We start from the raw sequence: 27,948 nt of genomic DNA on the forward strand, positions 1-27,948 counted from the left end.
CTTGAGGCAAGACTGTCCATGTATGTTGTGTTTTTCTCCCAGTCTCAGGATCTTCCCATTCAAAAGCAAAGAGCTCTTGACTATTGGGATCCAAGGGAATACAGAAAAAGGCATCTTTTAAGTCTAACACTGTGAACCGTTCTCGTTTCTCTGTTAGGGTTGTTAACAAAGCACAAGGATTTGCTACTGCCGGGTGAATATCTTGTACTATTTGATTTATTGCTCTGAGGTCTTGAACTAACCTGTAATCTTTTCCATTAGCCTTTTTAACAGGCAGGGTTGGGGTGTTGTGTTTGGATTCACATTCTACTAACCGTTTGTACTTCAGAAATTTTTGTATTATCGGTACTAACCGTTCCTGACTTTCCAGTTTTAGGGGGTATTGTTTAATTCTAACCAGACTCGATCCTGGCTTTAAACCAATTCTCACAGGCTCTGCTCTTTTGGATTTACTAGGAACTTCCCCAGCCCAGACGATTGGAATTACAGCATTGTTTACTCCCACTGGTATGGTCTTCTGCTTTCCGTAACCGTCCTGTAACAACAAAGCCGCTGCTTCGATATGTTTAGTTTCTGGAATTAAAATTTTAATCTCACCATTTTAAAATTTAATTTCTGCTTCCAATTTCTCAAGTAGGTCTCTCCCTAACAGGGCTTTAGGAGAATTTGGCAAATACAGAAACTGAGGAGTGACCCATTGCTTTCCTAATTTCATTGTCAAAGGTTTAAAGAAGGGTCTAGTCTCTCGTTCACCTGTCGCACCAGCAACGCTAGTTTCCTCAGAACTTAATTCCCCCTCCAAGGTGTTTAAAACTGAGAAGGTGGCTCCAGTGTCAACTGAAAATTCAATTTTCTGTTCTCCCAGGTTAGCTGTAACCAGAGGTTCTGCTGCGAGACTCCCCTCCGGTCCCCGTCAGATACTTTCACTCAACTTTCCCAAGAAAGGGGGAACTTGCTGAGATTGTGTGGTCGAAGTTGGGATCGCTTGTGACCTTGTAGGTCTCAGGGGACATTCCCCTTTCCAGTGTCCTTCCTGTTTACAGTATGCACACTGATTCGGTCCCAGGGGCTGGTTTAATCCCACTGGTGACCCTAATCCAGTTCCTCTCCCTCGTCCCGCTCCTCGACCACGTCCCCTTCCTCGGCGAATAACTCCTCTGCCTCATCCCATGCCAGCTCCTACTTCCAGAGCAGCTACTAACCTTGCATTCATTTGACTCTGTAATTCATCTCTATTTCTATATGCCACCCAAGCAACTTCTAATAATTTTCCCCAATCTCGAGAATCTGCTCCTTGTAATTTTTGTGACTTCCTTCTGACATCATCAGAGGATTCTCCTATAAATAAAGGAGCCAACTGAGCTTTTCCTTCTTCACACTCAGGATCCATATTAGTATATTTCCTAGCAGCATCTTTTAATCTGCTTATGAATGGGTGGACATGTGCTATCACAGGGGTGCCCAGAAGACGGAGCTAGGCTCTTCTCAGTGGCGCCCAGCGACAGCACCAGAGGCAATGGGCACAGACTGAAGCACAGGGGATGCCCCCTCGACATCAGGAAACACCTTTCTACCCCGAGGGAGACTGAGCCCTGGCACGGGTTGCCCAGCGAGGCTGCGGAGTCTCCTACCTTGGGGATATTCACAAGCCATCTGGACACCGTGCAGGGCAACCGGCTCTGGGTGGCCCTGCTGCAGCAGGGGCCTTGGACCGGAGGGCCTGCAGCGGTCCCTTCCAACCTCAGTCGCTCTACGATTCTAAGCTTACAGCTGTCCTCTTGCAGACAGTTGAGCAGATGCTTTTCTTCCAAGCGTTTCTGACAGAGACTTCCATGGGAAATGATGCCTGCGCCAATGCGGTCCCACTTCCCTGCCAACAGAGGACAATGGCAGGGGAGCCGCGGGGCAGCAGCCCACCAACCTCCCCCACCCTGTCCTGTGAAGTAGCTTGGCGACACTTGTCACTGTGCACCTGAACTTGCCTATTCCCACGTGACACTCCAAGGCAAATGAGGAGGGCCAGGCGGAAGGAGAGCAGAGGTGCCCAAGCACAGGTGTCCCGGAGGAGCGATTTAGGATCCATAAAGAATCCCTAAAAGTGCAACTTAACGGAGTTCAATGGCAAGGTTCGCGCTTTTACTTTGTACACGGGAGAAACATACAAAGGAAAATTGAGTTAGAATCGGCTTAGGATGATTCGCACAGACATCGGAGGTGCAAGAAGGTAAGGGAGACCCTCCCGTTGAGTCGCAAGGTTCGGAACGGACCCCCGTGCTTTCTAGACTCCTGATGTAGCTTAGGTGTGGCTAGATCCAAACTTAGTCTCAGACCTGGTCAACGGTTTATGGCTAAGACACTCAAAGGGTATGGAAAACCTCCCGTTGAGTCACGAGGTTCAGAAGGGACCCCCTTGCTTTCGAAACTACTACTCAGAGTTCAGAAACTCTCCTCTCCAGCAGAGGCTGGGTCCACGCTTAGTCCCAGACTTGGTCAAGAGTTTATGGCCAGGGGAATCACCTGTGCAGAATCAATCCTTTATATCCCTTAGTTAGGATTTCAAAGCTCAGCATCCTGTTAATCACTTCCCGATCGGTGCAGGCATCCGGTGCTAGTTCGCTCCAAAGTTCAAGCCCTTGGTTCCCCGAAACAGGCTCTCGGGCATCGTCTTCTACGCATAGGTAATTTAATAGAGTGGTACAGCAGCAGGGTCAGCTCCAGCGGGGTGCCTCCGGGGAGGGACCAACCCGAGCAAACAAACCGCTGGGCAATTACACCCGTGCACACTATTCATCCGCCCCTCACACATTCTTCAAGCTCTCTTTGCGCGTCTTCCACATGCCCTTCGGTGCAACAGTGGTTCTGGCCTGACACCTTCGGGTTCCTTCCTTGTTGGATTCCTCCTCTGTCTCCAGACAGGCCCTCCGTTATCTTGTCGAGTTGCAGGTGCTGTTGAGCGTTGTAGCCTTCAAGCCTCCTTACCTTCTGATTTACGCTGCCTCTGGAGGCCCCTGTTTTGACTAGGTAGGTACACGTTCAGTAAAGCCCAGTGCAAGTTAACAGCTTGCCGCCTAAAGCTTCAGCAAATCTAGCTACTCATGCGAAGTAAGTAAAGCTAAGCAAACAGCATGCTAAATCACTCAACTTTATAACTTTAAGTGGTTCATCCTACTCAAAACTTACTTACTTAAGTGAAACAACTAATATCTCTTAATACTGAGGGGCATCCCTGCTCAAGGGGAGGGTTGCCTGCCATGCAGTCCAGTTGCCGTCCAGGGAGAATTCAAATTGGGCTCATCCAACGATCTGTTGTTGCCAAAAGATCTCACTGCTGGAGACCAGCAGCGTGCAGCCACGCTGCCTAGCAGGGAGAGCTCAGAGAAGGCTCACGTAGACAACCCCATACTTATGGGATGAAGCGGTTGGCTTGTAATCACATTGCCTACAACGGGAGAGGTATGCACGAGACTCCTTGTACTCACAGCTTTCACTGCGTCACTCTCCTCCCTCGTGGGTTTCCTAGAGGAGTTCTTGGCCTGGCTATGGCTCAGGCCTTTGCCTCCTTTGGAGCCTGTACCAAACTGCTGCCGGTTTGGCTATGGGCTGCCAGGGGGGACATTAGCCGGTGCTCAGCACGAAAGGGCAGCCCCTCGCACAACATGAGCACCTCGTAGCACCAAAGTGGCCCCACAGAAAGGTACTGGCAGAGCTGCCCAGACGGGAATCGTCCGGGTAGCCGTCTGGTAGGCACCAGCTGTACCTGACGTCACCAACAGATAGATAGGTAGTGCTAGGGGCCGCAGCACCACTCCCCATTTCCCCTCCCTGCTGTGGTGAGCACCAGCGCCAGGCTCCACAGGCCGGGAGAGAAGCCTCTCCTTCCGTCCCCCTGCACGGTGCCTCGGAGAAGCCCCACTTCAGCTGGGCCGCACATCCCAAGCGATGGGCAGATCTGGAGCTGGCGGTCCACCACACACCTATACCTGGGTCCACAGGGCACCACAGGGGGCTCTGCCCCCTCTCCCGTCTCGCCCGGCTGATCCTGGTGCCGCAAAACACTGATGCCCCGTTCGCAAGCGTCTACGCTGCCACAGTGGCCACCCCCGGCCCATCGCCCATCGCACGGGCCCTCACACACGTGTGCCTTTGCACAAGGAAGCTGTGGCCCCGGCCCTCGTGTCTGGGGTGCCAGGTCCCTGGCAGGGCGGAGGGCTGTGCCTGGGAGTGCAGGTGGGCACAGGGGAGCTGAGCCAGCATCCGCCCCCCTCCCCGGCGGTCCGGCTGCTCTGGCCTCCTCAGACACCCCTGGCGGGTCCCAGGCATGGCAGCACCCCACGTGGGCCAGCACTAGGCCCTGTCCCCAGAGCCAAGGTGCCCCCTGAATGGAGCGGGCCCGTGCGCTGGGGATCGTGACGCCCAAACACTGCCGGGCTCCGACGACTCCTTCCCGGGGCAAGATGGGGGGCGGCCCTTGTGCCAGAGGATTTCGCCAAGGAACTTAGGCAAGGAAAGGCTACGGGAGCGTCCCCTCCTTTTGCTCGGTTAGGAAACACCCCCGTGGTGGAGAGAAAGCGGGAAGCCTGAGGAAGGCCTCAGCCTGCGAAAGGCAGAAGCAGGCCGCTTTGAGAGGGCCTCTGAAATGACATCGCTCTGCACCAGGCTAACAAACGGCCACATCCCTCTGCTCTGTTTCCCCAGTTTCCTCTTTATTTCTTACTGAGGGAAGGTCTCCACATGCTTCACGCCGATGGCGTTTGTTCCCACCATCTTCCCACACACCTGCACTCGGTAAATGCAGATGTACCCCGGTTTTCCCCAGTTGCTCTGTATGCCAAGCTTCAAAAACCGAAAGGCTCTGGGGATCCCGTTCTGCAAAGAAACCACAGCAAAAAGCAGCGTTACCCCTGGCGTGTAAAGTGTGAGAGCAGGCTCCGCGAGTCTTCCTCCGCCAGCCCGGCCCCCGCTGCAGGACCAGCTCCCGCCCTGGTTGAGGCGGCAGCTTCTCCCTCCTTCCCTTCTCCCACCCAGGTGGCAAAGGACCCCCAAACGCCCGGCCTCGGAGAGCGTGGCGGGCAGCTGTGGAAACCCGAGGCTCGCCCGTGCCGGGGGGGGGCAAGTCCTGCTGCCGGGGCAAGGTGCTGGGCATCCTCCCTGCCACCGCCTGCCTGGGGGCTGCAGCCAGGCAGCTCCGGGGACACAGGCGGCTGGGGGCCAGCACGGCCTTTGTTCCGCTTTTGCCGCCCTGCGGGATGCCACTCTCCCTCCCGATCCCACCAACGTTTCTCCCGGCCAGGGTCGGGCCCCTGCCCCGGCAGGGACCGTCCGCACTCCTTCTGCAAGTAACTTGCAGGCAAACCGGCGTTACTGCCCTGGCCTCTTGCCCACACACGCTCACTCCACCTGCAGAGGGAAGGTCTGGGTCGGCCCTTTCTGCACGGTGTAGGTGAACGTCCCCAGCAGAGTTTCCTCCTTGCCTTCCTCATCCAGTCCCTTGGAGATAAAGCACAGGGGAGCGGGTCAGGCTCCATGCAAGCACGAGGAAATGCTCGTGCCAGACCCGGGCCCGTGATCTGCACCCCGCTCCTGCACCCCCAGCGCGATCTGGCGCAGGATGCAGTGGGGCCGAGTCTCCTCCTTGCGTGTTGCTCGGGGGCCCGGAGGTGCTGGGCCAAAACATGCTGAGCAAGTCTTAGGAGGGGTGACGCCACCCCGCGTGTCCCTTGCAACTTCCCCACGGGGAACGGCGGTGCTTGGGAGCACACGAATCTCGGCAGATGCGCAGAGAGCAGCAAGTCCCCGCTACAGCTCTTCCCCGCGGCCAGGTCCCAGCCCCCAGCGCCCAGCAGAAACTTACGTAGACAGTGAAATCTCGGGGGGCACTGCTGACAGTCCCCAGCGGAGAGGCTGTCTTGGAGGTGTGCTCTATGATGATGGCCATCGGTCGTATTTCTGTGGGCAGCCGGATCAGCACCTCACTCCGAAACCCTTGGAAAGGCCAGCAGTAACCCGGGGAAGCATCCGGCTGAAAGCAGAGGGTAAAAGCAATGAACACAAGGGTGGGGGGGGGCCCGCCGCGCTCCCCTGCAGCCAGAAGCACAGTCAGCACTGCATCTGTGGGCTGCGCTTGTGCTTGAAATGAATGGCGTGTTGGGAAGCGGGCAGAAGCGCCCGGATGTCTTCCTGGTCCGGGAAAGGGGAAAACAGCCAGCCAGTGGGAGACATCTGGTAGCCTGCACCGCAGCCAGGGCTTTCAAGAAATCTCTCTTCTTGGCCGGCAGCTCTGCAGCCTCCCCCCACCCTCCACTGCGCCATCGGGAAAGGGACAGTCAGAGCCGTGGCAGGGAAATGGGGTCGCGAAGGAGAAGCCCCTTCAGCCAGCCGTGACCAGGGATGGTGGGCAGGAAGCTCAGCTCAGCTCAGCTCAGCTCAGCCCACGTCTGAGGGCAACTGCTTTTTTCTAGGGAGCTAAGCCCTGTGTGAGACCTCAGGTGTCAGGCACCGGACCAGCGCCGGGGCCTTCCGCAATACCCCTGGCCTGAGGGGAGACACCCCAGGGCTCGCCCCCACTTTACAAGAGGCAAGAGAAGCAGCACTGACGGTTTCTGCCGCTCTACCTGCACAAAGGTATCCACAAGGGGCGGAGAACACAGGAACCAGAACACCTTGCAGAGCCTTGCAGAGACGCTGGACGATCTCTGCAGGTCGATGGCAGCCCCTGAAGGGAGAAGAGAGCAGCTGACTGCAAGAGGCCCCAGGCTCGGAAAGTGACTTCTAAGTCTGCCTGCCCGCCCCACATGCCACACCGCACCCTCGGAGGTGCCCCAGGAAAGGAGGGCATCCCCGTGCCCGGGGATGGCGCCTCTCTCCCAGCTGCTGCACAAAGAGAAGGTCCGCGGGAGCTGGGAGACAGCAAGCCCCCACGGGAAGGCCTGCAGACGCAAGCTGAGGCCCCACCACGTGGACAGCAGAGGATGACCCAGCCATCCGCTTTTGCTCCCCAGGAAAGCTCAGCAGAGAGGGAGGGGGCAGAAACGCCTGCAGGGGCACGGCCGGGGCACCAGCGAGGGGTCTGACGGCGTGTGGGGGTGAGCCCAAGCGAGCCGCTCTGCCCCAGGCGTGCTCTTGAGCCCCGGGATTTGGTCCCACCTCCCTCTGCCTCGGAGAGCAGCATCTGCCACGCAGCCTGCTTTCGGGCATGCCAAGCGGGAGCCCAGCGCAACAAGGCCTGCCTGCCTGGACCTGAGGTCTGTCCGTACCTGCACGTTTCAGAGCCCAGTCAGACATCCGCGTGCTTGCAGACATTGCCTCTCTCATCTGCCGAGCTTCCTGGGAAAGACGCAAAGGAAGAGGGGAAATGACCACGTCAGACCTGGCCAGGAGAAGGGGCTTCTTACAGTGGAGAAGTTCAATCAGCAGCCCCGGGCAAGGGATGGGTGTGTAGGCTGAGCAGGAAAAGCCCACCAACTGGCCCAGGAAGGGCCTTGTGCGGGGCCCTGCTCATGCCAGCCCTCTTTCCCAAAGTGCAGGATTACTTTCTTCACAGCAGTCATCTCTGCAGCCAGGCGCGCCACCTCATCCCTCAGCTGTTGCACCTCTTGGGATTGTTGCCCCCACACAGCGAGCATGCTCCTGCAGACACGGTGAAAGCAGATCTTGTCAGAGAGCTGCCCAGCCCCTCCCAGAGCCTCCAAGCCTCCAAGCTCCAAGGAGGAGCAGAGACAGAGGTGCTGGAGCCCCCTTTTCTTTCCCTGGTTTGCAAGTGCTTCCCTCCCCCTCCAGCTTTAGCAAAAGGCCCAGGCAGGAGCAAAAGGCACAAGCCCTGGGCTCTGTGCAAGTGAGTGCAAATAGCACTGTCTCATCTGCTGCTACCCCACCAAACATGCTGCAGGTCAGGGGAGAGGAGAGGCCTCTTACCGCAGGGACCTCAGGTCAGCAGCAGGCTGCCCCAGCAGCACCTGAAAGAGAAAGGCTCTCCGCTTGACTCCCTGAGCTGCCGGGGCTTTCCAGAGCTGGTGGCTCTAGGAAGGCACGGCAGCAGCCGCTGCCACTTCTGTGTGTGCGTCACTGCCTGGAACCGGCGGACCGGGCATTTTAGCCACCCACCCACCCACCCACCACCAGCAGCAGCGCTCCTCTGCAGGACTTTCCCGTCCCACTGACCTGCGGCACATTCTTGGCCTGCAGCATCCACACGAGCAGTGAGGTCCCGCAGTAGGCACCAGCTGTAATTCACATCACCGACAGAGAGTTACTTGACTAGAGTTTCTAACGGTCCCCGTAGTCACGTGGTCTCCTCCCACATCAGGGTGCCAAGAGGCTGGCTGAGGACACGGGGAAGGGGTACAGAGAGAGGCTGCAGCCCCAAGCAAGGACTCTTGCCTTGGGCCTCGGGGCTCTGCAAAGCCCTGCTTCCCAGGCATGCGGTGCGCCCCACAGCTACGCCCCGTTTCCCCTGCATGCAGCGAGCACCTCCTGACCGCGAGGCTGGAAGGGCCAACCCTCCGAACTTCCAAGGGTGCAATGTTGGGGAGGCTCCAGCGCCTCCCCCTCATGCTGAAGCTCGCAGCCCGCGCCTCTGTGCCTCCGCTGACAGCGTGCCAATACTCACCAAGAGCAGCCAGGGTCATCAAGAAGAGGATGGTGCAGAGCCTCTCCTTCTTCAGGGTGACGATCTCTTTCCTGAAAAAGAGGAAGTCCTGGCGTTGGCAGTGCCTAAGGGCAGAGCCCTGCACAGGGGGATTTTCTCCTACAAGCTGAGGAGCAGCAATTTGCAGGGGAGCCAGGGGGTATCCTGGCGGAGAGCACCTCCAGCCTCCCCCCTGCTCACCCTTACCCACTGGCACCCCCACCTCCGTGTCCGCACCAGACACACGTTGTACTCACAGGGTGGGATTGCCTGTGCTGAGGCGTCTCTGGAGGGAGAGCACGGCCACTGCCAGGCTGTCAGCAATGCTGAAGACGAACCCTGGGCAACAAAACCGGAGGAAAGCCTGCCTGAGGACCCTTCTCGAGGATGCCCTTCAGGGCGTGTGCCAGACCCCTGCGGGGCGGTGGGCGCTGGTCCTGTGCACTCCCTCCCCGTGGGGCAGGGCCACGGCCAGGGCTATGCCCTGGAGGGCGGGGGTGCTGGCTGCACCCTGGGAGCTGGGCTCGGGGGACCAGGCAGGATCCCCTTGCAGGCAGGGCCCTGACGGTGTGCCTGGGGAGAGAGGGTGGACGAGTGTCGTGGTTTAACCCCAGCCAGCAACTAAGCACCACGCAGCCGCTCGCTCACTCCCCCCCATCCAGTGGGATGGGGGAGAAAATCGGGAAAAAGAAGTAAAACTCATGGGTTGAGATAAGAACGGTTTAACAGAACAGAAAAGAAGAAACTAATAATGGTAATGATAACACTAATAAAATGACAACAGTAGTAATAAAAGGATTGGAATGTACAAATGATGCGCAGGGCAATTGCTCACCACCCGCCGACCGACACCCAGCTAGTCCCCGAGCCGCGATTCCCTGCCCCCACTTCCCAGTTCCTATACTAGATGGGACGTCCCATGGTATGGAATACACCATCGGCCAGTTTGGGTCAGCTGCCCTGGCTGTGTCCTGTGCCGACTTCTTGTGCCCCTCCAGCTTTCTCGCTGGCTGGGCATGAGAAGCTGAAAAATCCTTGACTATAGTCTAAACGCTACTGAGCAACAACTGAAAACATCAGTGTTATCAACATTCTTCGCATACTGAACTCAAAACATAGCACTGTACCAGCTGCTAGGAAGACAGTTAACTCTATCCCAGCTGAAACCAGGACAACGAGGCTTTGGCCTCTTGGCCTCCACCATGTTGGGGTATGCCACGGTTACTACGCTATCCCACAAAGACGCGGACGTGGTAGCCAGCTCCGTCCTCGTCGTCACATAGGCGAGGTGGCCCCAGGCCTCCCTCAGGGCAGGATGATGCTGGTTCTGCGGGGCCATCGGTCCCGGCTGAGCCAGGCAGGCTTGGTGCAAACATGGGGTGAAAGTCAACACTGAACTCACGCTTGTTTTCTCCCACGCTGCAGATGCAGTGTGCTAGCCCCCTCCGGCTGGTGCCCTGGTCCTCCTGAGCGGGGGTGCACCTATGGGAGGACAAAGGCGGCGCCCTGTTTTGCACCATCTCCATGCCACATCAGCCAAGGCCCTGGCCAGAAGACAGGCTTTGGGAAGCCTCCCAGGAGACGTCCCTGCCATGGTCAGACAGGGCAGGAGAAGCAGCAGAGCGGGACGGCGCAGCCGCTTCTCACCCTGACTCCACCCCGGCCCCCAGAGCACCAGCCTGCCCCTGGGCGGGTGTCTCAGAGACCTGGCGTTCTGTGGGCAGAGGGGAGCGGCTGCCCTCCTCCAAAGCCCCCACCGCTTCCCAGGGCCTCTGCAGCAGGAGGGCCACAGCCCTCTCCGAAACACCCCCCAGGGCTTCTCTCCCGCAGCAGAGACCCACCAGGAGTTTCCAGCTGCAGCAGCGCTTTGCCGGGGAGGCCTGGCGGGGCGAGGGCTGAGCTGTCCCGCTCCAGGCACCCAGAAAAGGCTTGTGCTGGAGAGCAGCAGGAACTTCCGAGTTTGCTGGTGGGACCCTGAGCAGCAGGACCGTGGGGTTTGGCCCGGGGGCCAGAGGGGCTTTCAGCTGAGCCTCTTCCCCGCTCACGGCGGGTCTTCCAAGCCCTGGGACTGTTGTGCTGCCCACAGCGCTCGCCAGCTTCTCCACCGTGTCCCCCCAGCCAGCTCTGTGGGTCCTGCCCGCCAGCTGATGTCCCCAGGAGGAACAAACCCTCGTACCTGTCCTCGAGGACGCGAGTGGGCCCAGCTGCACATCTGTCTGTGCTGCTGCCGGCTCTCCTCCTTGGCAGGGCAGCACCTTGCGCTCTTGGAGGAGCCTTTCTCCTCCTCATCTTGGGGAGAAAGGAAGCTCCCCCGCGAGCCTGTGTGTCCTCCTTCCACCGCAGGCGTGTTGCCTGCCCAGGGGAGGTCACTTGGGCGAGAGCTCCAAACCGACTGCCGGGAGGAGAACGCCTGCCACGGGCTCACAGCCACCAGGACACGGCAAGCTCCTTCCAGGCGGGAGGTTTGGCCCACAGTGCCGGAGGTCAAGGTGGCCAGCCTTGACTTCACAGAGGCCTGGCCCCGCTCGGTGTGAGGTCATGGCTGTGACATCACAGAGGGAGCTACTGGGGGGCGGGGGGGAAGGGAGAGACCCCGATGCCCACTTAGCACCGTCTTTTGCAGTTGTGGCTAGGCAGGCCTGAAAACACACCAGCACTTTCGCTGGTGCTGAACAGCGCTTGCGCAGCACCAAGGCTTCCTCTGCTTCTCTCTGTGTGTCCCCGAGCGAGTAGGCTGTGCGGGTGGGCGAGAGGCTGGGAGGGGACGCAGCAGGGACAGCCGACCCCAAGTGACCACAGGGCTACTCCACAGGCCATGTAACGCCACGCTCCGCAATAAAGCCCGGGCCTTTGCCCTTTCCAAAGTAGCCGTTGCCTGGGGACTGGCTGGGCATCGGTCTGCTGGGGTCAACCCACCTCAGCCCCTTCAGAGAAAGGAGGGTGTGTGCTGTGTGTTCTGTAGTCTCCTGCGGGACCAGGAAGGTCTCTGCACGGGGGCACAGGCTGCCCCGAGGGCACCGGGCATCTGGCATGGCAGCACAGGGTTAGGGAGGGTCCTGAGCAGGGCCCCCGACCTTCCTCCTGCCTGGGCAGGGCCAACCTTGCCAGCTGAGGGGTCCCCATGGGGCAAGGAGGGGGTGCCGGCTCTGGGTAACACCGGGCTGGGGCTGCATGGGGCTGCGTGGGGCTTTGGCTTGCTCCGCCCCACCGGCTCCACCTTGTCATGGGGAACTCCGGCCACCCACGCGGCCCCAGGCATGTGCCAAGGGACTGCTGCGCGCCCCGTCCTCAACGAGGCGCATGAGCACCCAGGACACTGCAAGGGCTCCTTCTGGGGTGGCCCACAGACCCCAGCGGCTCCTCTGGGGTGAGCCAGCTGGCAGGCCCTCGCCGGGTTGTGACGAGAGCGAGCAGCTATAGGAGGAAGCAGGCAAGAGTCCTGCTGGACGCTGTCTCCCCCCATGCGAGCAGAGGCAGGCGCGAGCCCCCGACATGGAGGCCCCGGCCAGAAGACAGGCCCTGGCAAGCCTCTTGGCAGATGGCCCCGCCACAGCTCCTCCACGGGCTGTGAACCCTCTGCCTAGTCTTGCTGCCTGTCCTTGCCCAGGCACCTGTGCCGCTCCAGACACCCTTGCCCCTGGTACTGGTGTATCGGGGGTCCCTGTCCAGGCGTTGCCAGTGGCGGGACTGCCGGGGGAGGCTCTGTGGGCAGAGGCCAGGGCTGCCCCGTGCCAGACGTGGCCAGTCCCAGCCACCTCCAACGGACCTGCTGCAGGAGACATCTGAGCACATCCTATGCCTTCCTGGGGCGAGACGTACCCCAGGGGTCAGTAGTGGGTCCACTCCGCTCCGCTCCTGTTTGACGTCCTCATTGACGATCTGGGTGATGGGGCAGAGCGTGCCCTCAGCACGTTTGCCGATGACACAGAGCTGATGCGCCAGAGGTCGTGCTGCCCTCCAGAGGGACCTCAACAGGCAGGACAAATGGGCTGACAGAAGCCTCGTGAAGGTCATCAGGGAGGGCAGGGCAGGGCAAAGCCCTGCTCCTGAGAGGGGAACAACCCCGTGCACCAGTACGTGCCCATGTTCACATTTGCGTTCGACCCCAAGTTGAACGTGAGCCAGCAATGTGCCCTTGCGGCAGAGGCGGCAAATGGTATCCTGCACTGCGACAGGAGGAGCGCTGCCAGCAGGTCGAGGGAGGTGATCCTTGCCCTCTCCTCAGCACTGGTTGAGGCCACGCCTGGGGTGCTGTGTCCAGTTCTGGGCTCCCCAGTACAAGAGAGACGTGGACATACGCCAGTGAAGGGCCAGTAAGACGGTGAAGGGACTGGAGCATCTCTCCTATGAGGAAAGGCTGAGAGAGCTGGGACGGTTCAGCCTAGGGAGGAGAAGGCACAGGGGGGACCTCATCCGCATATACAGGTACCAGAAGGGGGTGATGCCGAAAAGCGGGTCGAAGAACCCTTCTAAGACTCGTTTGGGAGTTTTAGAAAGCAGGCATTCTTTATTGCAGCGCTGGATGCACGGGGGATAGTTCCACCTAGCGTGCCGCATACCACAGCTTTAGCACAAACAGGTTATAGAGAATAACTAATTGCATATTAGTCAGATTAGTATACATACACATAAAAATGATCCTAACCGATTGTCATAGTACTGCCTACATCTGATCATGCGCAATGAAGGATCCTTTTGAGTCGAAGGGCTGCTTTTATGACCACCGACCCATTGGAAGTTCTTGTTGGCCTGTTCTTGAAGTCCTTATTCTTGTCCTCGTTCTTTGATCTTGAAGCTTAACGCAGTTTCAATCACATGTGGTCAGCTGCAACACAGCTCTCATCTAGCGTACAGGAACACCTAGTCATAACAGCAAAGAACGGCAACACTTATGATGAATAATTACTAGTTAATCACTTGACTACACTTTTGTAATTATCTCCCCGGCTACCCTTTGTCTATTGTTTCAACCATAACGTTCATATGGGATCCTTTATCAAATCTCACTTATACAGTTATCTAGCAGCAAACCAGTTTTCACAGAAGGTACGAAATATTAAAGCCATAAAAATCTGAACAAACCACACCAAATGTATGGACATATGCTATCAGTTCCCCCCTTTCTGTTTGAGGCCACTAATTCTTTCGGGAGTCTCACCTGAATACCGATCGTGCCACAGCTCGTTTAAGACAGCTAAAAGCGACAAAGATTATAACAAAGAGGATAACAATCACCATTACATTTGGCAAAAGCCCAGCTAACCATCCAGTCAGAGAAAATCCAAAGTTTTGAAATATTTTGTTTAGCCAAAAACTTGCTATGTTTGATCTCAATTCTCTACTACTTTGAGCTTACACGTCTTATTCTGTCTACCTGACGGTTTAAATCATCTGTCACATTTGGTATGTGGATACAACACGAACCGTTTGAAAAACCCATGTACCCACATACTCCATGTTCTTTTAGTAGTAGTAAGCCTAAAGCTAACGGATTTTGCAGTGCCGTTTTACTAGTAGCCTGTACTTGTGCACTGAGTTCATTTAGACCACTTTGAGTAGCATTAGTTAATGTTTCTACTTGGAGTGGAACACTGCGGAGAGTCATTTTATTTTGAAGAGCTGCTAACTGTGGTAAGAATGGAGATTCTAATACCCATCCTATTTTGGCTCCAGTGCTTGGTGATTGCCAGGAATCATCTTCTCGTTTTACCCGATTCCACCATCGAGGCCGCAAGGGGGATTTCTTCCAGAGAGGGCATAAAGTTAATAAGCCTGAAGCCCATTGTTTACTCTTGTCCTTCATGGGAAGGTGCGTGGACCACGTACCATCACTACTCACCCAGACAGTTAATCCTAAACTTTCCACCTGTCCTTTAATACAGTCAATTCCAGGCCAAATTTTCCTTCCGTTATTAAGAGGGGACCAAGTATCACTTAAAACATTACTATAATTTCTACAAGCACGTCCCCATCTTAGAGCTTTAGCTAGGGGATAAAGTCTTTGAACTTCTGGGTCAGAGGAATTACAAGTATAAGCTCTCGTACAGTTCCATTTAGGATGTGTGATTTTCTCTGTTTGTCTAGTCCAATCTACGTTTCCACAGATAGTTCTGGCTCTGGGTGGATCTAACAAGGGCCCTGTAACTCCAGTAAATTCCAAACACCATGCTCTATTTTGAGTGTGATCCCAAGTTCCTCTCTGCACTTGTCTCCATGGTTTTGGCAACTGGCAGCCCCAAGGGGTGTTTGTACAAGTTTCTCCTGAAGGACGATAAATTAATTCTTTTGCCTGTGAGGTGGATGGTTTGGTAATGTTACAATTCAAAATGCTGTAGTTCCTTCTCTCAAAGTTTAAAGAATAATTGCCATCCACATCCATCCAATTTAATCTGCCAAACTGATTCTCATTGTCCCACATCTTTTCCCAAGTTTTGGTTAGAGTCAATGTCAACATTCCCCATGGAATTGGATTTTCCGCTGACTTTGGAATCGGAAGGCAGGCTGTTACTGAGGTTAAATTTTGTACCTTCGCAAAACCTTGAATCAATTGTAAAACTAGGTTATCTTTTATCAAAATCACAGGGACGACTAGTATCAGGATTAGTAATTCAAACAATAATTGCTTCATTTTGTTTATCTTATACTACAGACTCTTTTATCCTGTCAATCCGTGATTCTGCCTTTGTACTTTTACATCTACTCTGATTTATCTTATGTTTAGAACAACTTAAAAGAAAATATTTAAAACCTATAACACACAAAAGGATTTCTGCCCCGACAATATCCCTAGTAACAACCCCAATATTATAAGTTTTACACAACGGTTCTCCCAAGTACATAGCATGGAACTTATTTATAGATTTCCAGTTTCAAAGGACCGGTTTCTTTAGACTCCCAATTCCCTGTTGGTGCTTGCTTTACTCCTGAACAGTGAAGCCAGCGTCCTTCCCCCAGACCTTTACTGCTGTGTATGTTGTTAAAATGACTTGATACGGTCCTTTCCACTTCTCAGCTAGTGGTTCTGAAGTCCACGATTTTACATATACCCAATCTCCTGGTTGGAAGGGATGCGCTGCTGCGTCCAATTCTAAGGCTCCAGCTGTGGAGACATACTGACAAAGTTCTTGTAAAGAGTTTCCTAAAGAAATCCTAACACCCTTTAAAGACATATCTCCAGAAGCGCTCAAGGTATTTGGAACATCGGGCCCTTGATATGGTCTTCCACGTAACATTTCATAAGGACTGAAATTTCCTTTCCCTTTTGGCTGTACTCTGATTCTTAATAGAGCCATGGGTAATGCTTTAACCCATGTAAGTGACGTTTCCTGACAAATTGTACTCAGCTGTTGCTTGAGAGGGCAGTTCATTCTTTCTACTTTCCCACTTGCTTGTGGTCTATATGGGGGTGTGATAGTCCCAATCTATAGACAATACTTTGCTCAGCTGTCTTACAATCTTTGCTATAAAATGAGGGCCGTTGTCAGATGACCTTCCTACAGGGACCCCAAATCTTGGTATTATCTCCTTGAGCAAGACTTTAACTACTTCTCTTGCTTTGTTGGTGCGACAAGGGAAAGCCTCGGGCCACCCAGGGAAAGTATCAGCTAGAACTAGGATATATGGATACCCTTCTTTTCGGGGCAACTCTGTAAAGTCAATTTGCCAGTATTCTCCTGGAGAATTTCCTTGTTTCGTAATGCCAAAAGTAATCTTATTACTGGTTTGGGGATTATTGCGCACACAAATTTCCCATCCAGTTGTAACCGTTCGAATAATCTTTGTCATATCTCTACTCAAAACGCATTTTGGTAAATGCTGAACAAGGTTTTCTGTTCCCCAGGGTACTCTGTTATGTTCAGCCCGGGCAATTTCTCTCATTATTGCGGGTGGGACTATTAGTTGACCTGTTGGTGTTACAGCCCATCCTGTTTCATTTTTACTAGCCTGCAACGTAAGAATTAATTCTTCATCTTTTTCATTATTATTTGGAGCGTCTTTCAGTAAAGCTACACTTCTCTCTGGAACTAGTGCTAGGATGCCTTTTTCTGCAGCCTCTTTAGCAGCTCTATCAGCCAATCGGTTACCTGTTTCAGGGACAGTCCTACCTGACTGATGGGCTTTACAGCGCATTATCGCGACCGCTGTTGGCTTTTGAATGGCTTCTAACAATTCCAGTGTTTGTTCTGCATGCTGAGTGGTGGTTCCTTGTGCAGATAACAGTCCTCTTTCTTTCCGTATTGCTCCATGCAATATGGAAACTCCAGAAGCATACTTTGAGTCTGCCCAAACGTTGACTCGCTTTCCTTGACTTTGTTCCAGTGCTCGAGTAAGAGCTATCAATTCAGCCTTTTAGGCAGATACACTCGAAGGCAAAGCTCGTGATTCAATTACCTTCTCAGTAGCGGTTACCGCATGTCCTGATGAACGTTCTCCTTCACGGATGAAGCTGCTTTCGCCGGTATATAGTTCCCAACCTGTTTCTTCCAGTGGCGCATCTCGGAGATCCGGTCGGCTGGAGTAGACTTCTTCAATTGTCTGCAGGCAGTCACGTTCCAGGTCTCCTTCAACTCGATCAGTTGTTAAAAACACAGCAGGGTTAACGACAGTAGCAGTTTTTAAGTAAACATCATCTTGCTCCAGCAACACCACTTGGTATTTCAGCATTCTACTAGGGGATAACCGATGCCGCCCCCCTTTCTGTTCGAGCACAGTGATTACCATGTGGGGAACGTACACCGTAATTCTTTGTCCTAGGGGGAACTTACGAGCTTCTTGGATCAATAGCACAGTTGCAGCGACGGCTCTCAGACAGCCAGGCCATCCCAGACTCACATTGTCTAATTGCTTCGAGAAGCAGGCCGCAGCTCGCCGACTTGGTCCCGGCTATTGGGCCAGGACGCCCAGAGCTGTACCTTTTCTTTCATGAGTAAAGAGTTCAGATGTCTTTGAGAGATCTGGCAGGCCTAGGGCTGGTGCCTCCGTTAGAGCCTGGTTTAGTTCTTTGAAAGCAGCTTTTCCGGCATCAGTCCAATCTATAAACCCATTGTTTGAGGTTTTGAGCTGCTCGTATAAAGGTGGGACCACCAAGTCATAATTTGTAATCCACAGGCAACACCACCCAACCATTCCCAGAAATGCTCGAAATTCTTTTAGAGTCTTAGGCTCAGGGAGATGACAAATTGCCTCCTTTCTCTCAGTTCCTAACTGTCTCTGTCCTTTCAGGATTTCAAAACCCAAATAAGTTACTTCTCTCTGGGTTATTTGGGCTTTGTCTTTTGACACTCGATATCCACTGATTCCCAAAAAGTTCAAAGGGCTAATAGTTAACTTTGTGCATTCTTCTTCTCTCTCAGCTGCGATTAGCAGACCATCCGCATATTGCAACAAGATTCCTGGATTATTGTCTTTCTTCCAAATCCCTAATTCTCGTGCCAATTGATTTCCAAAAACGGTAGGGCTGCTCTTAAAGCCTTGAGGCAAGACTGTCCATGTATGTTGTGTTTTTCTCCCAGTCTCAGGATCTTCCCATTCAAAAGCAAAGAGCTCTTGACTATTGGGATCCAAGGGAATACAGAAAAAGGCATCTTTTAAGTCTAACACTGTGAACCGTTCTCGTTTCTCTGTTAGGGTTGTTAACAAAGCACAAGGATTTGCTACTGCCGGGTGAATATCTTGTACTATTTGATTTATTGCTCTGAGGTCTTGAACTAACCTGTAATCTTTTCCATTAGCCTTTTTAACAGGCAGGGTTGGGGTGTTGTGTTTGGATTCACATTCTACTAACCGTTTGTACTTCAGAAATTTTTGTATTATCGGTACTAACCGTTCCTGACTTTCCAGTTTTAGGGGGTATTGTTTAATTCTAACCAGACTCGATCCTGGCTTTAAACCAATTCTCACAGGCTCTGCTCTTTTGGATTTACTAGGAACTTCCCCAGCCCAGACGATTGGAATTACAGCGTTGTTTACTCCCACTGGTATGGTCTTCTGCTTTCCGTAACCGTCCTGTAACAACAAAGCCGCTGCTTCGATATGTTTAGTTTCTGGAATTAAAATTTTAATCTCACCATTTTAAAATTTAATTTCTGCTTCCAATTTCTCAAGTAGGTCTCTCCCTAACAGGGCTTTCGGAGAATTTGGCAAATACAGAAACTGAGGAGTGACCCATTGCTTTCCTAATTTCATTGTCAAAGGTTTAAAGAAGGGTCTAGTCTCTCGTTCACCTGTCGCACCAGCAACGCTAGTTTCCTCAGAACTTAATTCCCCCTCCGAGGTGTTTAAAACTGAGAAGGTGGCTCCAGTGTCAACTGAAAATTCAATTTTCTGTTCTCCCAGGTTAGCTGTAACCAGAGGTTCTGCTGGGAGACTCCCCTCCGGTCCCCGTCAGATACTTTCACTCAACTTTCCCAAGAAAGGGGGAACTTGCTGAGATTGTGTGGTCGAAGTTGGGATCGCTTGTGACCTTGTAGGTCTCAGGGGACATTCCCCTTTCCAGTGTCCTTCCTGTTTACAGTATGCACACTGATTCGGTCCCAGGGGCTGGTTTAATCCCACTGGTGACCCTAATCCAGTTCCTCTCCCTCGTCCCGCTCCTCGACCACGTCCCCTTCCTCGGCGAATAACTCCTCTGCCTCATCCCATGCCAGCTCCTACTTCCAGAGCAGCTACTAACCTTGCATTCATTTGACTCTGTAATTCATCTCTATTTCTATATGCCACCCAAGCAACTTCTAATAATTTTCCCCAATCTCGAGAATCTGCTCCTTGTAATTTTTGTGACTTCCTTCTGACATCATCAGAGGATTCTCCTATAAATAAAGGAGCCAACTGAGCTTTTCCTTCTTCACACTCAGGATCCATATTAGTATATTTCCTAGCAGCATCTTTTAATCTGCTTATGAATGGGTGGATGTGGTGGGTTGACCCTGGTTGGATGCCAGGTGCCCACCAAAGCCGCTCTATCACTCCCCCTCCTCAGCTGGACGGGGGGGAGAAAATATAACAAAAGGCTCGTGGGTCAAGATAAGGACAGTTTAATAAAGTGATAGCAAAGGTTGCGCGCGCGAAAGCAAAGGAAAAAAACAAATGATGTTATTCTCTACTTCCCATCAGCAGGCGATGTCTAGCCACTTCTCGGGAAGCAGGGCTTCAGTACGCGTAGTGGTTGCTCCGGAAGACAAAATGCCCCCCCTCTTCCGTCTCCCTTTACTTAGCTTTTATATCTGAGCTGACGTCATATGGTATGGAATATCTGTTTGGTTGGTTTAGGTCAGCTGTCCTGGTTATGTCCCCTCCCAAGATCTTGCCCTGCCCCAGCCTGCCATTGGGGGGGGGGCAAAAATGTTGGAGAGACAGCCTTGATGCTGTGCCAGCATTGCTCAGCTGTAGCCAAAACACTGGTGTGCTATCAACACCTTTCTAGCTACTGATGCAGAGCACAGTGCTATGAGGGCTGCCATGGGGAGTATTAACTCCATCTCAGCCAGACCCAATACAATCTCCACCCCTTATTCCATACCATTTGCGTCCTGCTCAGGTTCCACATAACTTAATACAGATATCTTCTAACCATACTATTGTATTTAATTCTCATTACTGAAATCCTTTCTCACCAACACTTACAACTGAGACTACATACTTAAACCACTTTTATAGCCAACGTACGGATTTATACATTCTTATTAATTACTATCCCCTGTCCTTTAAGAGATAGATATTCCATGGGCTTCTTCCACTCTTCCTGATGTTCACATACAGGTTATGACTTGAGCCCCATCCATCAAGATGAGTGGTCAGGACAGGAGAAGCAGTATGTTCGATCGTTGGGCCCCAACACCAGCTTGGTTTGGGTCACTGATGCACTTGTCTGGTTCCTTGCGAAGTTCACTCTTCTGCAGTTCAGGTCATTCCTGCTACATTACTTCCTACAACATACAACTCACATCACAGATTATTTTTCCCCCAAGGTTAAATGTCCTTGAGGCACACACTGGGTCTCCCCATCCTTCCGCATTACCCACCAAGTACACCCAGGTCCCTGAGCAAAGACAATCCCACGAATGGGTTTGCCTTTTCCCATGGGAGGTGCAATCCACACTGCCTTCCCCAGCCACTTCCCCATGTGCACTACGGGGACCTTATCTCCTCCCACAGTATGTAGGGGTTTTGTTTGGGCAGGACCAGGACGGTTAGCAGATCCTCTGGTGTTAACTAGCCAAGTGGCTTCTGCTAAATTTGTATCCCAATGCTTCCATGTCCCATTGCCTAGCGCTCTCAGCATAGTCTTCAACAGTCCATTATATCTCTCAATTTTCCCAGATGCTTGCGGGTGATAGGGTATGTGGTACACCCACTCAATGCCATGTTTCTTTGCCCAGGAGCTTATGAGGTTATTTCGGAAATGAGTCCCATTGTCTGATTCAATTCTTTCTGGGGTACCGTGTCGCCATAAAATTTGCCTTTCGAGGCCTAAGATGGTGTTTCGGGCGGTGGCATGGTTTACAGGATATGTTTCTAGCCAACCAGTAGTTGCTTCCACCATGGTGAGTATGTAGCGCTTGCCTTGGCGTGTTCGCGGCAGTGGTCCAATGTAGTCAATTTGCCAGGCCTCGCCATATCGAAAACCCAGCCACCGCCCTCTGTTCCAGGGAGACTTTACTCTGGTAGCTCGTTTGATTGCAGCACATGTTTCACATTCATGAGTGACCTGCGTAATGGCCTCCATGGTCAGGTCCACCCCTCGATCACGAGCCCACCTATATGTTGCATCTCTCCCTAGATGTCCCGATGTCTCATGGGCCCATCGAGCTACAAATAGCTCACCTTTACGCTCCCAGTCCAGGTCCACCTGAGCTATTTCTATTTTGGCAGCCTTGTCTACCTGTTCATTATTTCGATGTTCTTCAGTGGCACGGCTTTTGGGCACGTGAGCATCTACATGACGTACCCTTAGAGTTATGTGTTCTACACGGGCAGCAATGTCCTGCCACAATGCTGCTGCCCAGATGGGTTTACCCCTGCGTTGCCAATTGGTCTTCTTCCACTGCTGTAGCCACCCCCATAGGGCATTAGCCACCATCCAGGAGTCAGTATAGAGGTAGAGTACCGGCCATTTTTCTCGTTCAGCAATGTTTAGGGCTAGTTGGATGGCTTTCACTTCTGCAAACTGACTTGACTCGCCTTCTCCTTCAGTGGCCTCAACGACTTGGCGTGTGGGACTCCACACAGCAGCTTTCCACTTCCGATGGTTCCCTACCACACGACAGGATCCATCAGTAAACAAAGCATAACACCTTTCGTCTTCTGGTAACTCATTATATGGTGGTGCCTCTTGGGCACGAGCCACCTCCTCAGGTGATGCTCCAAAATCTCTGCCTTCTGGCCAGTCCATGATCTCTTCCAGAATTCCTGGGCGGTTAGATTTCCCCAGTCGAGCCCGTTGCGTGATCAATGCTATCCACTTACTCCATGTAGCGCTGGTTGCATGATGTGTAGAGGGGATGTTTCCTTTGAACATCCAGTGTAGCACGGGCAATCGTGGTGCCAAGAGGAGATATGCTTCTGTACCAACAACTTCTGAAGCGGCTCGAACCCCCTCATATGCTGCTAGTATCTCTTTTTCAGTCGGGGTGTAGTGGGCTTCTGATCCTCGGTACCCCCGGCTCCAAAACCCTAATGGTCGACCTCGGGTTTCTCCTGGTATTTTCTGCCACAGGCTCCAGGTGAGACCATGATCCCCAGCTGCAGTGTAGAGTATATTTTGCACATCTGGTCCTGTCCGGACAGGCCCAAGAGCTACTGCACGAGCTATTTCTTGTCTGATATGCTCAAAGGCTTGTTGTTGTTCAGGGCCCCATTCAAAATAGTTCTTTTTCCGCGTTACTCGATAGAGAGGGCTCACAAGCTGACTGTAACCTGGAATATGCATTCTCCAGAACCCCACAAGGCCTAGGAAAGCTTGTGTTTCTTTCTTGTTAGCTGGTGGAGACATAGATGCTATCTTGTTAACCACATCCATAGGGACATGACGGCGTCCATCCTGCCATTTTATTCCCAAGAACTGAATCTCCTGTGCAGGTCCCTTGACCTTGCTTTTCTTTATGGCGAAACCAGCTTTCAGAAGAATCTGAATTATTCTTTTCCCCTTCTCAAACACTTCTTCTGCCCGCATTCTCCACCAAAAAGACTGTGATGGGTTAACCCTGGCTGGACGCCAGGCGCCCACCAAAGCCGTTCTATCACTCCCCCATCCTCAGCTGGACAGGGGAGAGAAAAATATAACAAAAAGCTTGCGGGTCGAGATAAGGACAGGAGAGATCATTCACTAATTACCATCACGGGCAAAACAGACTCAGCTTAGGGAAAATTAGCTCACTTTTTATTACAAATCAGCCAGAATAAGGTAAATGAGAAATAAAACGAAATCTCAGAACACCTTCCCTCCACCCCTCCCTTCTTCCCGGGCACAACTTCACTCCCGGATTTCTCCACCAAGCCCCCCCAGCGGCACAAGGGGGACAGGGATGGGGTTTACGGTCATCACATGTTATTTTCTGCCGCTTCACCTCCTCAGGGCGAGGGCTCGTCACACTCTTCCCCTGCTCCAACGTGGGGTCCCACCCACGGGAGACAGTCCTCCACGAACTTTCTCCAACGTGGGCCATTCCCACGGGCTGCAGTTCTTCACGAACTGCTCCAGCATGGGTCCTTTCCACGGTGTGCAGTCCTTCAGGCACAGACTGCTCCAGCGTGGGTCCCCCACGGGGTCACAAGTCCTGCCAGAAAACCTGCTCCGTGGGCTCCTCTCTCCACAGATCCGCAGGTCCTGCCAGGAACCTGCTCCAGCGCAGGGTTCCCACGGGGTCACAGCCTCCTTCAGGAACCCACCTGCTCCGGCGTGGGGTCCTCCACGGGCTGCAGGTGGATATCTGCCCCACCATGGACCTCCCTGGACTGCAGGGGGACAGCCTGCCTCACCAGGGTCTTCACCACGGGCTGCAGGGGAATCTTCGCTCCGGCACCTGGAGCATCTCCTCCCCCTCCTTCTGCACTGACCTTGGTGTCCGCAGGCTTGTTTCTCTTACATGTTCTCACTCCTCTCTCCGGTGGCTGTTTTTCCCCGTCCCAACTTTTTTTTTTCCTTCTTAAAAATGTTATCACAGAGGCGTTACCACTATCACTGATTGGCTCGGCCTTGGCCGGCGGCGGGTCCATCTTAGAGCCAGCTGGTATGGGCTCGCTCTCTCTCGAACACAGGGGAAGCTTCCAGCAGCTTCTTACAGGAGCCACCCCTGTAACCCCCCCCGCTACCAAAGCCTTGCCACATAAAACCAATACAGTGGACATGTGCTATCACAGGGGTGCCCAGAAGACGGAGCTAGGCTCTTCTCAGTGGCGCCCAGCGACAGCACCAGAGGCAATGGGCACAGACTGAAGCACAGGGGATGCCCCCTCGACATCAGGAAACACCTTTCTACCCCGAGGGAGACTGAGCCCTGGCACGGGTTGCCCAGCGAGGCTGCGGAGTCTCCTACCTTGGGGATATTCACAAGCCATCTGGACACCGTGCAGGGCAACCGGCTCTGGGTGGCCCTGCTGCAGCAGGGGCCTTGGACCGGAGGGCCTGCAGCGGTCCCTTCCAACCTCAGTCGCTCTACGATTCTAAGCTTACAGCTGTCCTCTTGCAGACAGTTGAGCAGATGCTTTTCTTCCAAGCGTTTCTGACAGAGACTTCCATGGGAAATGATGCCTGCGCCAATGCGGTCCCACTTCCCTGCCAACAGAGGACAATGGCAGGGGAGCCGCGGGGCAGCAGCCCACCAACCTCCCCCACCCTGTCCTGTGAAGTAGCTTGGCGACACTTGTCACTGTGCACCTGAACTTGCCTATTCCCACGTGACACTCCAAGGCAAATGAGGAGGGCCAGGCGGAAGGAGAGCAGAGGTGCCCAAGCACAGGTGTCCCGGAGGAGCGATTTAGGATCCATAAAGAATCCCTAAAAGTGCAACTTAACGGAGTTCAATGGCAAGGTTCGCGCTTTTACTTTGTACACGGGAGAAACATACAAAGGAAAATTGAGTTAGAATCGGCTTAGGATGATTCGCACAGACATCGGAGGTGCAAGAAGGTAAGGGAGACCCTCCCGTTGAGTCGCAAGGTTCGGAACGGACCCCCGTGCTTTCTAGACTCCTGATGTAGCTTAGGTGTGGCTAGATCCAAACTTAGTCTCAGACCTGGTCAACGGTTTATGGCTAAGACACTCAAAGGGTATGGAAAACCTCCCGTTGAGTCACGAGGTTCAGAAGGGACCCCCTTGCTTTCGAAACTACTACTCAGAGTTCAGAAACTCTCCTCTCCAGCAGAGGCTGGGTCCACGCTTAGTCCCAGACTTGGTCAAGAGTTTATGGCCAGGGGAATCACCTGTGCAGAATCAATCCTTTATATCCCTTAGTTAGGATTTCAAAGCTCAGCATCCTGTTAATCACTTCCCAATCGGTGCAGGCATCCGGTGCTAGTTCGCTCCAAAGTTCAAGCCCTTGGTTCCCTGAAACAGGCTCTCGGGCATCGTCTTCTACGCATAGGTAATTTAATAGAGTGGTACAGCAGCAGGGTCAGCTCCAGCGGGGTGCCTCCGGGGAGGGACCAACCCGAGCAAACAAACCGCTGGGCAATTACACCCGTGCACACTATTCATCCGCCCCTCACACATTCTTCAAGCTCTCTTTGCGCGTCTTCCACATGCCCTTCGGTGCAACAGTGGTTCTGGCCTGACACCTTCGGGTTCCTTCCTTGTTGGATTCCTCCTCGGTCTCCAGACAGGCCCTCCGTTATCTTGTCGAGTTGCAGGTGCTGTTGAGCGTTGTAGCCTTCAAGCCTCCTTACCTTCTGATTTACGCTGCCTCTGGAGGCCCCTGTTTTGACTAGGTAGGTACACGTTCAGTAAAGCCCAGTGCAAGTTAACAGCTTGCCGCCTAAAGCTTCAGCAAATCTAGCTACTCATGCGAAGTAAGTAAAGCTAAGCAAACAGCATGCTAAATCACTCAACTTTATAACTTTAAGTGGTTCATCCTACTCAAAACTTACTTACTTAAGTGAAACAACTAATATCTCTTAATACTGAGGGGCATCCCTGCTCAAGGGGAGGGTTGCCTGCCATGCAGTCCAGTTGCCGTCCAGGGAGAATTCAAATTGGGCTCATCCAACGATCTGTTGTTGCCAAAAGATCTCACTGCTGGAGACCAGCAGCGTGCAGCCACGCTGCCTAGCAGGGAGAGCTCAGAGAAGGCTCACGTAGACAACCCCATACTTATGGGATGAAGCGGTTGGCTTGTAATCACATTGCCTACAACGGGAGAGGTATGCACGAGACTCCTTGTACTCACAGCTTTCACTGCGTCACTCTCCTCCCTCGTGGGTTTCCTAGAGGAGTTCTTGGCCTGGCTATGGCTCAGGCCTTTGCCTCCTTTGGAGCCTGTACCAAACTGCTGCCGGTTTGACTATGGGCTGCCAGGGGGGACATTAGCCGGTGCTCAGCACGAAAGGGCAGCCCCTCGCACAACATGAGCACCTCGTAGCACCAAAGTGGCCCCACAGAAAGGTACTGGCAGAGCTGCCCAGACGGGAATCGTCCGGGTAGCCGTCTGGTAGGCACCAGCTGTACCTGACGTCACCAACAGATAGATAGGTAGTGCTAGGGGCCGCAGCACCACTCCCCATTTCCCCTCCCTGCTGTGGTGAGCACCAGCGCCAGGCTCCACAGGCCGGGAGAGAAGCCTCTCCTTCCGTCCCCCTGCACGGTGCCTCGGAGAAGCCCCACTTCAGCTGGGCCGCACATCCCAAGCGATGGGCAGATCTGGAGCTGGCGGTCCACCACACACCTATACCTGGGTCCACAGGGCACCACAGGGGGCTCTGCCCCCTCTCCCGTCTCGCCCGGCTGATCCTGGTGCCGCAAAACACTGATGCCCCGTTCGCAAGCGTCTACGCTGCCACAGTGGCCACCCCCGGCCCATCGCCCATCGCACGGGCCCTCACACACGTGTGCCTTTGCACAAGGAAGCTGTGGCCCCGGCCCTCGTGTCTGGGGTGCCAGGTCCCTGGCAGGGCGGAGGGCTGTGCCTGGGAGTGCAGGTGGGCACAGGGGAGCTGAGCCAGCATCCGCCCCCCTCCCCGGCGGTCCGGCTGCTCTGGCCTCCTCAGACACCCCTGGCGGGTCCCAGGCATGGCAGCACCCCACGTGGGCCAGCACTAGGCCCTGTCCCCAGAGCCAAGGTGCCCCCTGAATGGAGCGGGCCCGTGCGTTGGGGATCGTGACGCCCAAACACTGCCGGGCTCCGACGACTCCTTCCCGGGGCAAGATGGGGGGGCGGCCCTTGTGCCAGAGGATTTCGCCAAGGAACTTAGGCAAGGAAAGGCTACGGGAGCGTCCCCTCCTTTTGCTCGGTTAGGAAACACCCCCGTGGTGGAGAGAAAGCGGGAAGCCTGAGGAAGGCCTCAGCCTGCGAAAGGCAGAAGCAGGCCGCTTTGAGAGGGCCTCTGAAATGACATCGCTCTGCACCAGGCTAACAAACGGCCACATCCCTCTGCTCTGTTTCCCCAGTTTCCTCTTTATTTCTTACTGAGGGAAGGTCTCCACATGCTTCACGCCGATGGCGTTTGTTCCCACCATCTTCCCACACACCTGCACTCGGTAAATGCAGATGTACCCCGGTTTTCCCCAGTTGCTCTGTATGCCAAGCTTCAAAAACCGAAAGGCTCTGGGGATCCCGTTCTGCAAAGAAACCACAGCAAAAAGCAGCGTTACCCCTGGCGTGTAAAGTGTGAGAGCAGGCTCCGCGAGTCTTCCTCCGCCAGCCCGGCCCCCGCTGCAGGACCAGCTCCCACCCTGGTTGAGGCGGCAGCTTCTCCCTCCTTCCCTTCTCCCACCCAGGTGGCAAAGGACCCCCAAACGCCCGGCCTCGGAGAGCGTGGCGGGCAGCTGTGGAAACCCGAGGCTCGCCCATGCCGGGGGGGGGCAAGTCCTGCTGCCGGGGCAAGGTGCTGGGCATCCTCCCTGCCACCGCCTGCCTGGGGGCTGCAGCCAGGCAGCTCCGGGGACACAGGCGGCTGGGGGCCAGCACGGCCTTTGTTCCGCTTTTGCCGCCCTGCAGGATGCCACTCTCCCTCCCGATCCCACCAACGCTTCTCCCGGCCAGGGTCGGGCCCCTGCCCCGGCAGGGACCGTCCACACTCCTTCTGCAAGTAACTTGCAGGCAAACCGGCGTTACTGCCCTGGCCTCTTGCCCACACACGCTCACTCCACCTGCAGAGGGAAGGTCTGGGTCGGC

The sequence above is a fragment of the Haliaeetus albicilla genome, chromosome Z, assembly GCF_947461875.1.
Source record: "Haliaeetus albicilla chromosome Z, bHalAlb1.1, whole genome shotgun sequence".
Taxonomy (NCBI): domain Eukaryota; kingdom Metazoa; phylum Chordata; class Aves; order Accipitriformes; family Accipitridae; genus Haliaeetus; species Haliaeetus albicilla.